Genomic DNA, 12,294 nt, shown 5'->3' on the forward strand with positions numbered 1-12,294 from the left:
GTCTGTCAGCTCCAGGAAATGGTTCCCTCCTGTTGCCTCTTCCCATATCTAGAGTCACACTATCACAGTCCTGGGTCTTAGAGACTATACATCAGGTCAGTCACTTCAAGTCACTCCCTCATCATTATTTTTATTGGAGGCTCAATCACAATTTGTTAATGCAAGAAAAAATATTGTCACATAGAATACAAGTAATATAGCCTGTGACATTAATCAGGTCAGAAGTAAGTAGTGTTATCTTCTAAGCAGTTACATGGCTGGCGTTAGAATAGAAAAATTGATCTTTATGGTGAAGCAGGTATTTCTGCCCTTGGGGAGGTTAGTTAACACACACTGCAGATGCACCCTGCACCCTAGAGGGGAGGGAGGAGGCCCAAATTTGCAGAGAAAAATTTTGTGTTGAAATTTCTCATCTTGCCTCAAAATATGAATTTTTTCTCAATGTTTCTTAAGATTTGCCTGCCATGGGGACCACTTCCTTAGAGCCCTCCCCATCCACCCAACCTGCCCTTGGGTGAAGGTCCCACGCTCCATCCCAGTATGGGAGTGAGTGGCAGAGCGGGGGGCCTTCCCCTGCCCCTCCCCCACAGCGCTGCTGGCCTGGCCCCTCTGGCCCTGGGGACACGAGGATGCTGGGCTCTGAGCCTCTGTGGCTGAGAGGAAGAAGGCTGGAGGTGCCTTCATAGCCACCAGTTAGTGTAAAGGGCTGCTGTTCTCCATGCGTGTGTGAGCATGGACACACACGCACACACACACTGAGCCTACACACATGCACACACCTTTAAAGAGAGGCATCCAGGTGCTGTCAGGGCCCCTTTAACAGCTAGAGGACAAACTGTTGGGTTTTGGGTCAGGGTGCAATTGATACTTTTCCATGGTTGGGCCTTGCCCTAGGCTCTGGCTAAGGTCGGGGTGGGGAAACACTGGGAGGGGCTCTCAGAGAGGTGGTTTGGGTGAGGATGGAAATCTACTAGGCCTCTTCTGATCTCTGGGCAAATTGCAAATATTACTATCTGAGGATTTTTCATGTTTTTTGTTTTTCTTTTATCTTTAAAAGGTTTTAAAAAGAGAACATTATAGACTTTGGAGAAGGGACAAGACTTCCCTCTGTGATTGACAGCGTGGGCTGATGGAAACCAGAAACTACAGGGAATTAAATATACATACATTTACATAGATCACATTATGTGTGAGTCACAGAGAAGAAGGAAACAGCAGCAGAAAGCAACTGGCGCACAGAAACACGTGTCACCTCACACTCAAGCGTCACAGTTCCTTTGACTGTGGCAGGACCAACCCCCACCCTCTAATCTGCCTCCAAAAAACATTGAAAAGAAACTTTCCCTTTAAGAAAATAGCCAGCAGGCATTTGTGATCAGAAAAAAGAAAAGGAAAAACCCAGGCTAACGTCACCTTTAAGGCTGCAGTGTCCATGTTCTTCTCTCCGAAGGGGCAGGACATGCTGTTGTGAACACTGAGGCAGGAGGGCCACATCCCTGTCCCTCACAAACCCTGCAGACACTGGTCTTCAAGACCATGCAGTTCTTCACCAGCTCCTATTTTGATTCCTTAGAGAGTAGTTGGGATGGAAGGCATTCATCCCTGGCTTCCTCTAAGATGCTCTCTAGGCAGTGGGATTTTTGTAAGGCTGCAAAAATTCTGAAGCCAATCACAGGTGGGGCTCAGCACCAAGAGGTCCAGGATTTTGCTTCAGGACTCCTGCCCGCTGGAAATTATTGACCTCCAGAGATTTGTTTTTAACTTAAAGGGGAGGCACACTATACAACCAACTCTAGTGGGAGGTTGGGAGCCTAATCGCTAGGTACACCTCCAGCCCCCAAACCAACAGACATACACACCCTAACTAAGTCACTCCAGGGGGACAGGCCTGCTTCGGCAACGAGGCCCTCTGGAGGCCCAGGGTGTGAAGAGCTGCACAGAGGGCTGTGTGGTGTGGAGTCGGCACCTTAGGAGGTGGGAGGGGGCGATGGGCAGAGAAGGAAGATGTCAGGGTCCCTGATTGATCAGAAGAAGGACAATGGGAAGAGGTGGGCAGGACATAGGAGACGAGAAAACAAAGGATGACCAGAAAAGGGCCAAAAAGCAGAAAATGTAGAAATGATGAGAGCAGCAAGAGAAAGAGGCAAAACAGAATGTGGGCCACCACACACAACAGGAAGGAGACAGAGCAGGAGGGAAGGAAACAGAAAAGAGAGCGAGATGAAAGGGGAAGGACGTGAGAAGGGAGAGAGGAGACGGGAAGAGGACATCGGAGGTCAGCAAGAAGAGGGAGTCCGGAGTCCCTGGGCACAGACTTTGTCCATTACCAGGTGGGCAGCGATCACCAGGTCGGCCACGTACAGCAGCAGGTTGACGGCTGTCAAGGTGGCCACAATCAGTCGCTGGTCCCAGGTGCACACGTAAGAGGTGAGCTCATCCTTGCAGCTCACATCGCTAGATCACTTGGGCTGCCCGCCCATCTTCTCCTCGAACTGGTAGAGCAGCCAGAGGAGCAGGGCAGTGGCATAGAGGAGGACGGAGACCAGGGTCAGCCCCAACTGGAAAATGGGGAAGCGGAGGGGCAGGCTGTTGTCACAGTAGAGCAAGCCCAGCAGGATGGCCAGCACCCCCAGGATGAAGCAGATGGCGTACACGGCCACACACCATACCAGGGCCGGCTGGTGCTGGTACAGGTGGGCGTTGCTGATGAAGGCGAAGATGATACAGGCCACGAGGTTCTCCAGCAGCTTGAGCAGGCCATGCATAGGATGTATATATGTGGTGAACTCACCGGGCGGGTGACCAACCCAGGTTCAGGCCACTTCAGTGGCGTAAGCCACAGCAGCGATGCAGGAGAATGCACTGGCAGCGATGGCGCGGCCCCACATCGGGCCCTGAGGCAAGAACTGGACATAGATGGTGGCAGAAATGATGGAGGCCAAGAGGCAGAAGAGGGCAGCATAGGAGGCGTAGTTGATGGGAAAGTTGTACCAGTAGAAGGAAAAGCGGGACTGGAGATACTGTACTTGACAATGAGGATGAGGAGGGTCACGATGAAGCAGAAGCACCAGAAGAACATGAACCAGTTATCTATGGCCACCCGCCACGTGCCGATGCTGGCCACCAGGGAGAAGGCCACGCAGGTGGAGAGCAGCTGCAGCAGGCGGATGAAGTGACCCATGACGGTCCAGGAACAAAGGCCTGAGGACGACGGCGTGGTAGACATGGTGGTTCGGATAGTCAAGTGGGTCACCATCCCTGATAGGCAGCGGTCTTCACCGAGGACCCACCAGAGAAGGATCCGGTTCCAGAGGCGGATTCAGTCAGACTCCTGGAAAGCCTCAGGGGCCTGTGACAGCTGAGGCTCAGGATCTGTGGAGTTGGAACCAATGGCTCAGACACGTGAGTGACAGCACAGCTGCTCCAGAATGATTCTCCCCACCCATCACCCTTGGCCTTGTCAGGAGAGTTGTCTTATCCCAAACCTTGTAGCTGCCTTTGGTCTGGCATCAAACCATGAACAACTTTTATCTTTCCGAGCTGCGTGCCATTATCTACGGAGACACAGGGTAGGATGGTACTTATCTGCCATCCCAACCCTTCAAAGGCTCTGAAAATTGTGAAACGTTTAAAAAAAAATTCATTTGGTAACAAGCTTGACCTGAACAGATGTGAGACAATTTATGGTCTTTACTCATTTCATTCAGTGTTGTGTTCAGAAGGGCAGCTGCAGAAAGACTAACCCTTATGTGTTTGGTTACAAGGTGCTTTTAGACCCCAGGGGGGTGCTACGTCATATAGAGTACATGCACCATGTCACCTGGCTAAAGGTGACAAATTCTGAATTCTGGAGCTTATCTGAGCCCGAGGGTTTCAGAAATGTGACTGTGGATTGTACTGCTAACCCATTTTACAGATGAGAAAACGAAGGCTCAGAGAATTAAGAGCTTTCCCTAAGGTGGCATGACCAGGAAGTGGGAACCTCAGATAAAAGTGCCAAAGCTGTGGGTTTGACCACTTTGCTCCACAGTCCAGCATGTCAGCAGCGCCCGTGGGTGGGAGCCCAGGACCAAAGCTCGGGGCTCTAGGAACCCAGGACCTGTCTTCAGGGCCACGGCCTCCTTCCACAGCACCCTGAAGAGACAGGGTCCCCGCCTTTCCTCCCCGCAGCCATCACTAGAAGCAGCTGCCATCTGAGGTGACACAGCCCCACCCGGAGGAGGGCAGCGTCAGGGGTGAACAGGGAGGAGCCACGGGGTGAGAGCAAGGCCGTGGGGACAAGATGATACAGGAAGGAGGAACTGTTTTGAATCCCACCCCCGCATCCCAAATTTTGCCTTAACACGTGACTCTTCCCCATTTGGGAAGGGAGACACCAACCCAGCATGACTCCAAGGTGGAGCATCATGGAGGAACCACAGAAGAAATTAACATAATGTTTGGCTTTTAAGCTCCAAAGCTGCCATCCAGGTGCGAGTCTGGAAAGATCTAGGAGTAGTCCTACCTGAGAGAGGATTTTCCTGGCCTGGGAGACTGGGTAGCAGCTTCCAAGCTGGGAAGGAGGGATTGGAGATGAACAAGGATGCTGTGTCTGGAGGCTGATGTGGAGCCTTTCAGGGTGTCCCAGGGAGGGGGTGGAGCGTGGACAGATGATCAGCACCCTTTGAAGGGCAGGAGCTGAAAGAAGAGGCACCTGCTGGACCCCTGGGAGGTGACAGCCCTGAGGGTGCACCCAGGACTGGGGTGAGGGTGGGGGTGGCAGAGTGGAGATGGCTGGGGGGATTCTGGGGTCTGAGTGGCCCTGAGGCATCCCAGCAGGTGTCTTCTGACCCAGAAGGGATGCAGGCCTGGAGCCCACCTTCCCCGTGGAGGAGGGGCCTGGCGTGGAACTGAGAGAGGAGAACAGGGGCCTAAAGGGGTTTCAGGGCTGGGACAGGGAACACCTGGTGAGAGTGGCAGGGACCATGGAGACCATGGACTTGCCCAGGTCACCTGCCCAAGACAGGCCTGCCAGCCAGGGCCCAGTCCTGCCTCCCACAGGGGCCTCCTGCGAGGGTCCCCGTGTGTGGGGGGAGCGAGAGCCCCTCCCAGCCTGCTCCCTCCTCAGGGACAGCTGCCCTGTTTCAGAGGGCCTGTTTGCTGAGAGGCCCCCAGGGCTGAAGGGCCAGCACCCTGAGCCCGCAGCCAGCCTCCTGCCCTCAGGGGCCTTGTCACCTTTGCTGATAATAAACCCGGGGAAACGCTGTGGCTGCAAAGAGAAACAGAGAGCAAAGCCCGAGAACCTGCCTGGACTCACAAAGCGCCTTCAGCCCCAATTGCCAGGGGAGGCCTGGAGCCTGCTGGCCTCCCAGTGGGCACTGCCGGGGCCGGGGAGCGGCACTGGCTGTGAGGGTGGATGGGGTGTCATGTGTCTGTCCCCCAGTTTGATCCCCACTCAATTTCCTGAACTCAGCCTTCGATTCCACAGAACACTAAAAGGCAACTTTGCATATATTTAGCACTGGAGAGAGAGGGCTTGGAAAAGGAGTGGTATGTGGGTTCCAGCTGCGTGACCCTGGGTAAGGCCTGTGCCCTCTCTGGGCCTCAGTTCCCCCACTTGGAAAGCAGGAGATTTACCTGAGTTTCCCCAGCAGCCCCTCCTCCATTCTCATCTGTGAGCGTGGACATGGGGCCCCCGTCAGAGCACAGCCTAGATGTGGCTGAGCCCTGCCTGCCCAGCGGCCAGGCCTGTGGACTCAGAAGACAGTGAGCCAGAAGGTCATGGCTGGGACAAAGGAAGGAAGGAGGAAGTGCAAGAAAGGTAGAGACAGAGGAGGGGAGATGGACACTCAGAGTGACAGGGAGGCTATGGGGCCAAGAGGAGACACTTCATAGCTGGATGATCCTGGGCAAGTTACTCATCTCAGCCTCAGTTTCCCCATCTGTGCAATGGGCTTAATATTGACTTTGTGTCAACTAAATGCATGAAAGAATGTGAAGGGCTCATCAGAGGGCCTGGCACATGGCCCACTTAATCCATGCCAGCTGCATGTTCCCTTCCCCCTCCCCCTCAATGAGGACCCAGAAGCCCAGATGGCCCTGGCCCCACTCTGGCCATAAGCACATGCAAGCTTGATTTGTTCCAGATCAGGGGTTGCAAAGGTGTATGTACCAGAGGTGACCTGCTGATGTGTTTGGTTTTCCTTCACTGTGTTTTCTGGAAGAGATGGTATGGAATTGGTGTTATTTCTTCCTTAAGTGTTTGGTAGCTGCAGTGTTTTCCTTTCACATGAGAATCCAGATTTCCAGCTCCTTTTGAAGCCTCAGGAGATGTGGTGTCACTGGGCTGTGTTCCCTTAGGAGGGGGAGTGGCTGGAGCTGAGCAGCTGCTACGCCCTTTACTTTATATTGTTTTCCATTCTCATCTGTGTTTAGGATTTTCTATATTTTCTTCTTCTCATGTATAACTGACATAAAGCAGGACTCTGATCATCTCACATGTGCCCGGTCTCCCCTCTTCGGCGGGGCCAGCCTTCCTGCCTGCTCACAGGAGCGTCTACCCCTCCACCCAAGGAGCATCCATGTCCTCAACCTCACATACAGCCTTCAACACACTTCACATGCTCTCACATCATATTTACACACGTGTGTACACATATGCACACATGTTTGTAGGCGTATATGTAGATTTTTTTCTGTTTATTGACATGAGACTGTATCACACACACTGCATCTTGCTTTTCTACCACCCCTGACAGGTGCAGCTGGTCCTCTCCAGGGGGCCTTAGTCCTCTCCATCCCCTTCCCTTATCACCTTCCCTCCTGGCTCCTGTGCATGGACTGACCACCCTTCTCTAGATCAGTGGATCCTCCCCTGTGAGTCTCAGACACTGGGGACCACAGGGTTATGACAAGGGGTCCTTGGATCCATGTGCCCACCATGCTCTGGAGCAGGAGGTTGCCAAGCTCTCCTGGAAACTATTAAAAATTATGACAAAATTTACATTTCTTTTCTGGAAATCCCTCTTGGTTTCCCAAGGCTCCTGCAACAAATTATCACAAGCCTCATGGCTCATCACAACAGGAATTTATTCCCTCACAGTCTGGAGGCCAGAATTTTGAAACAAGGTGTCAGCAGGGCTGTGCTGCCTCTGATGCCCCGGAGGAGGGACCATCCTTGCCCCTTTTAGCTTCTGGAGGCCCCTTAGCTTGCGGCAGGGTTACCCAACTCAGGCTTCCCTGCTCTTCACTCAGGAAGCCAAACACGGAGAGACAGGTGTTGGGGCTTTGTCTAGAACAGGGCGCCCTTCACCACTGCCAACATAATCGTCACCAGCGCCTGTGCATCAGCCCGTGTTGGGCGGTGGGTGAAAAAAGTACGAGTGAACATTTCTGCCATTTTTTGAGGATCACCTTGGTATGCAGGATGGGCATGTTTACAGCTTAGTAGGTGTGAGGTGCAAAACGGAGTATAAGTCCAAAAATAGCCAACTGGCTGTCCTTGTGCTTTCAGACCCCCTTCGGGGAATTGTCTTAGTGGAAATCCACCCCCATTCCTGCCCCTCCCCTAGTAGGGGACACACTCTGGCCAAACTGAGTGCCCTGTGGGGTCTTTTTTTGTTTGTTTGTTTTTTTGTTAGTTTTTATTTTTATTTTTTATTTTTTTTTGGGGGGGTACACCAAGTTCAATCATCTGTTTTCATACACATATCCCCGTATTCCCTCCCTCCCTCGACTCCCCCCCCCCCACCCTCCCTTGAGTCCCCCCCATCCTCCCCCTCCGCCCTGTGGGGTCTTAAAGGGAGAGACTACTTCAGACCTCATTTCCTCCTCATGCTGTGGGGGGTGCTGGGGCTGTGCCTGGTGCACTGGGACTCCGCCTCCTTCCAGAGACTGGGGGGAGGGAGGCCGCGGACCCCGGGCAGCCCCTGCCTGGGGCATCAGGATGGGAACCACATAGCCTGGGGTGGATTTAGTTCCCTAAGAAGCTGACCCTCGTCTCCCTTGCCCGTAAAGACTCATCTGTAAATGGGGTAGGCGTTTCACAGTTTAGTTTCCTTTTTGAACCATTAATTTAGTGCCCTAGTTGGAAGAACCCTTATTATGAGCACCAGGAAGGCCTGCACGTGGAATTTCCTCCTACTTACCTGATCTTTGACAAAACAGTTCTAACTGCAAAATTGTGGAGTCATTTAGAGACCCATTCAGGGGCCACTGTGCTTCAGAATCGAAAACACACGTCGCCCAGGCTGTATTACAATTTTTAAAAACACATTCTTTTCTTGGTTACAGTGTCATAGTTCTAATTTTGCCAAGATACATGCCAGTGGACTTCGAGAAGAGATGGATGTAGGTCCCCCCACTTCACTTCACTGGCTTCCCCAGAACAGATTTCAAACAAACATTGAAATTCTCCCTCAGGGAGAGACTGGTGCAGAGTCACAAACAATCTATTTCCCATGCCTCTGAGGTCCAAACTGACCCCAAAGTTCCAAAGGGCAAAGAATATGCCCAAACAGGTGGAATGGGGGTTCACGGGAGGCTCACCCCTGGACTCAGTCAAGAGCTCAGCGGCTCCTTCAGAGGCCAGTTTCCTTCTCTGAACAGAAAGTGAAAGCAGGCTGTTGGTGGTGAGTGGGGAGGGACCCGAGAAGTTCTGGAAACTTACAAGTTCGGCAGCTGCTGGAAGATACCTGTAGATCCTTTCTGGGAGCAGCTGGCGCCGCGACCTTTCCAGCCCCACTCCCCTCCTCGCCCCAGGACCAGGTGGAGGGGCCGGCCCCCCTGGGGACCTGACTCCTGCCCGGTTGCACAGCATTTGCCACCCAGCTCAGGCTCCGCTGCTCTTTGCTGAGGAAGCCAATACTGAGAGATAAATATTGGGTAAAAGAAAAGTAACTTTATCTTAAGGAAGCTGGCAATCAGGAGAGAAGGTGGTTTACTGCGCAAAAGAACCAACTCCCAACGCAGCGGTTTTCAGCCAGGATTTATACAAGAAGGGAAGCAGGAAAGGCTGCAGGCTGCGTGCTGCGGGTGGGCTGCTCTTCTAGTTTTGAGATGTTTACGTTACCCATGAGGCGCCCTGCTGGCTTTTGAACTTGAGTCTGGTCCTTACATTGTCCAGATCACAAGGTCATTGTTCTAGGGGGTCAGTGATCATATATTTCTAGAGAAAGAAGAACAAAGACAGAAACAGAGCAAAACAGGCAATGTGAAACAGCAACCAGAACATCAAACCCTGGAGCCGTGTTTAACTCTTCACAAGCCTTTGGTTGTGAAACAAGCGAGGTTACAACACCCGTGACGGAGCCCTGCCTGACCATCCCCATCGCCATGTGCGCGTCCTCAGGCCTGGGCTCCACGCGCATTGTGGGCTTCTTCCTCCGCCTGGGGCAGCTGCTCTGCACCTGTGTGCCCTTCTCGCTGGTGGCCAGCGAGGACACTCTGAGTGGAGGCGTAATTAACTGGTGAACGTTCATCTGGTGCTTCTGTTGTGCCGTGGCCCTCATCAACTTTATAGTTGAGTTTTTTGAGCTCCGGTCCCGCCTCCCCTTCTCTTGGGATGGCTTTCTCTATGCCTATGCCTCCTACTTCATCTTCGTCTGCCTCTCAGTCTCCATCATCTTTGGCACCACCTACATCCAGTTTTTACCTCAGGGCCCCGCCCGGAACCACGCCATCACCGCTGCTGCATTCTCCTGCGTGGCTGCTGTGCTTTATGCCATCGAAGTGGCCTGGGTCTGTGTCCGGCCTGGAGACATATCCTGCTTTGTGCCCACCTTGCCGGGTGTGATCAGGAGACTGGAGAACTTTTTGGCCTGTGTCATCTTCACCTTCATCAGTAACACTGACCTGTAACAACACCAGCCAGCTCTGATGTGGTGCGTGGCCGTGTACTCCATCTGCTTCATCCTGGGGGCCGTGAACTTTCTGGTAAACGGGTCAGACTGTGATGTCAGAGGTGTGAACTTCCCCTACCCCACTTTCCTGGTGGGGCAGACTGTGCTCTCCGTCCTCCTCTACGCCAGCGCTCTGGTCCTCTGGCCACTCTACCAGTTTAATGAAAAGTTTGGTGGGCTGCCCCAGTGGTCCAGTGATGTGAGCTGCATGGACAGACTCACCTCCTTGGTGTGCATCTGGGACCAACGACTGGCTGTGACCATTTTGGCAGCCATCAACCTGCTTGCTTACCTGGCCGACACAGTGTACTTGGCCTGCCAGGTTTTTGTCAGGAATTAAGGCTCTGCCCAGGGACTTCTGAGCTATCTTTAGGGAGCTCTGACATCCTCTGATGTCCTCTTCCTGTCCCCTCTCTCCCTTCGCACATCCTTCCCCCTTCATCTCGCTCTCTTTTCTGTTTCCTTCCCTCCTTCTGCTTTGTCTCCTTCCTGTTGTGTGTGGGGGATGCCCACACCCTGTTTTGCCTCTTTTTCTTGCTGCTCTCATCTTTTTACATTTTTGCTTTCTTGGCCCTTTTCTGGTCATCCTTTGTTTTCTCATCTCCTGTGTCCTGGCCACCTCTTCCCATCGTCCTTCTTCTGATCAATCGGGGACCCTGACTTCTTCCTTCTCTGCCCACCACCCCCTCCCTCCTGCTAAGGTGCTGACTCCACATCACACAGCCCTCTGTGCAGCTGTTCACACCCTGGGCCTCCGGAGGGGCCTCATTGCCAAAGCGTGCCTGTCCCCACTCACCACTCAGATTGCACCTTAGTTCATTGGTGGGAGGTGTGTTGGGGGAGGTGCGTAGGTAGGAATTGGGCCCCATTTCTCCCAGTGGAGGCGGGGTATACAGTTCACCTCCCCTTTAAGTTAAAAAATCTCTGGAGGTCAATAATTTCCAGTGTGTGGGAGACTTAAAGCAGAGACACTAGATCCCTAAGCCCCACCTGGTGCTCAGCCCCACCTAAGATTGGCTCCAGAATTTTTGCAGCCTTACTATAATCCACTGCCTAAAAACCATCTAAGAGGAAGCAAGGGGTGGATGACTTCCTTCCCAGCTACTCTCTGAGGAATCAAAAATGGAGCCGGCAGAGAACCCCAGGGTCTTGAAGACCACTGTCTGCAGTGCTGGTGAGGGGCAGCGATGCGGCCTCCTGCCTCTGTGTTCACAACAGCACGTCCTGCCTCTGCAGGGAGAGGAACATGGGCACTGCCAGACTTAAAGATGATGTTAGCACAGGGTTTTTTGTGTTCTTTCCTTTCTTTTGTTCAGGAGGGCAAAAATGACTGGTGACCCTATTTTCAAAAGGAAAGTTTCTTTTCAAAATTTCTTGGCCACATGTGCTGGGTGGGTGGGGATTTCTGATGTCATAGTCAAAGAAACTGCGGTGCTTGAATGTGAGGTGACACACGTGTGTTTCTGTGCACCAGTTGCTTTCTGCTGCCGCTTCCTGCTTCTCTGGGACTCATGAGTAATGTGAACTATATAAATGTATATAATTTAAAAACATTTTTGCAGTTTCTGGTTCCTATCAGCCCCTGCTGTCAAACATAGAGAAAAGCATTGTCTCTTCTTCCACATCCATAATTGTGGAGCCCTAAACCAAAGTCAGAGTTAATTTATGGCCTAGCAACCCAATTCTGGAGTTAGCTCAACCTCCCCGAACCCAGCAACATTGGTACCCTAACTTAGGCAATATTTCTTGACTTAGGCTAGCTGAAAACACGACCCCATATTAGGCAAGGTATTCAACGTATAGGATCCTGGCCTATCACCTAATGACACCCTTTGCCTTAAGGCACACTGACCAATCAATAATGCCTTTCTCTCAGCAGGAATTTTCTTTGTCTAGGATTTATAAAAGTTGGCTGCGAGCCGCAAAGGGGTTGGCTCTCCTTGGTCTGCCAGGAAGTCGTCCCGCTGATTTTCCAGAGTCTTTACAACCCTCTCTGTTCTTTGTTTCCAATAAACCTACTTTGTCCTACACTGCTTTGTGTCTGGAAGTTCTTTTCCAACCCACACTTGAGCCATGACAATAGTGTTCTTTTTTTAAAAAAACCTTGTAAAGATAAAAGAAAGAACACAAAATCAACAGATTCTTCATGCCCCAAAATTGCCTAGAGCTCAGAAGCAGCCTACCAGATTTCCATCCTCACCCAAACCATTCTCTCTGTGAGCCCCTTACACAGTTTTCCCACCCCCACCTCAGCCAGCGCTTAGGGGTGGGCTGGGTTCCACTCCAATGCCCAATATCCTGTCCACTAGCTCTTAAAGGGTCCCTCATAGCACCTGGATGCTTCTCTTTAAATGTGTGTTCCAGTGTGCATGCTCAGGGTTTGTGTGTGTGTGTGTGTGTGTGTGTGTGTGTGTGT

The 12,294-nt window shown here is 52.1% G+C and overlaps 2 pseudogenes; one reads left to right on the plus strand and one right to left on the minus strand.

Moving 5' to 3' along the window:
* Positions 1–2,276: 2,276 nt before the first annotated feature.
* Positions 2,277–3,256, minus strand: LOC130844542 (myeloid-associated differentiation marker-like; annotated as a pseudogene).
* A 5,564-nt stretch (positions 3,257–8,820) lies between these two features.
* LOC130845769 (myeloid-associated differentiation marker-like) lies at positions 8,821–11,898 on the plus strand (annotated as a pseudogene).
* Positions 11,899–12,294: the final 396 nt, after the last annotated feature.

The sequence above is a fragment of the Hippopotamus amphibius genome, chromosome 2 (genome assembly GCF_030028045.1).
Source record: "Hippopotamus amphibius kiboko isolate mHipAmp2 chromosome 2, mHipAmp2.hap2, whole genome shotgun sequence".
Lineage (NCBI taxonomy): Eukaryota > Metazoa > Chordata > Mammalia > Artiodactyla > Hippopotamidae > Hippopotamus > Hippopotamus amphibius.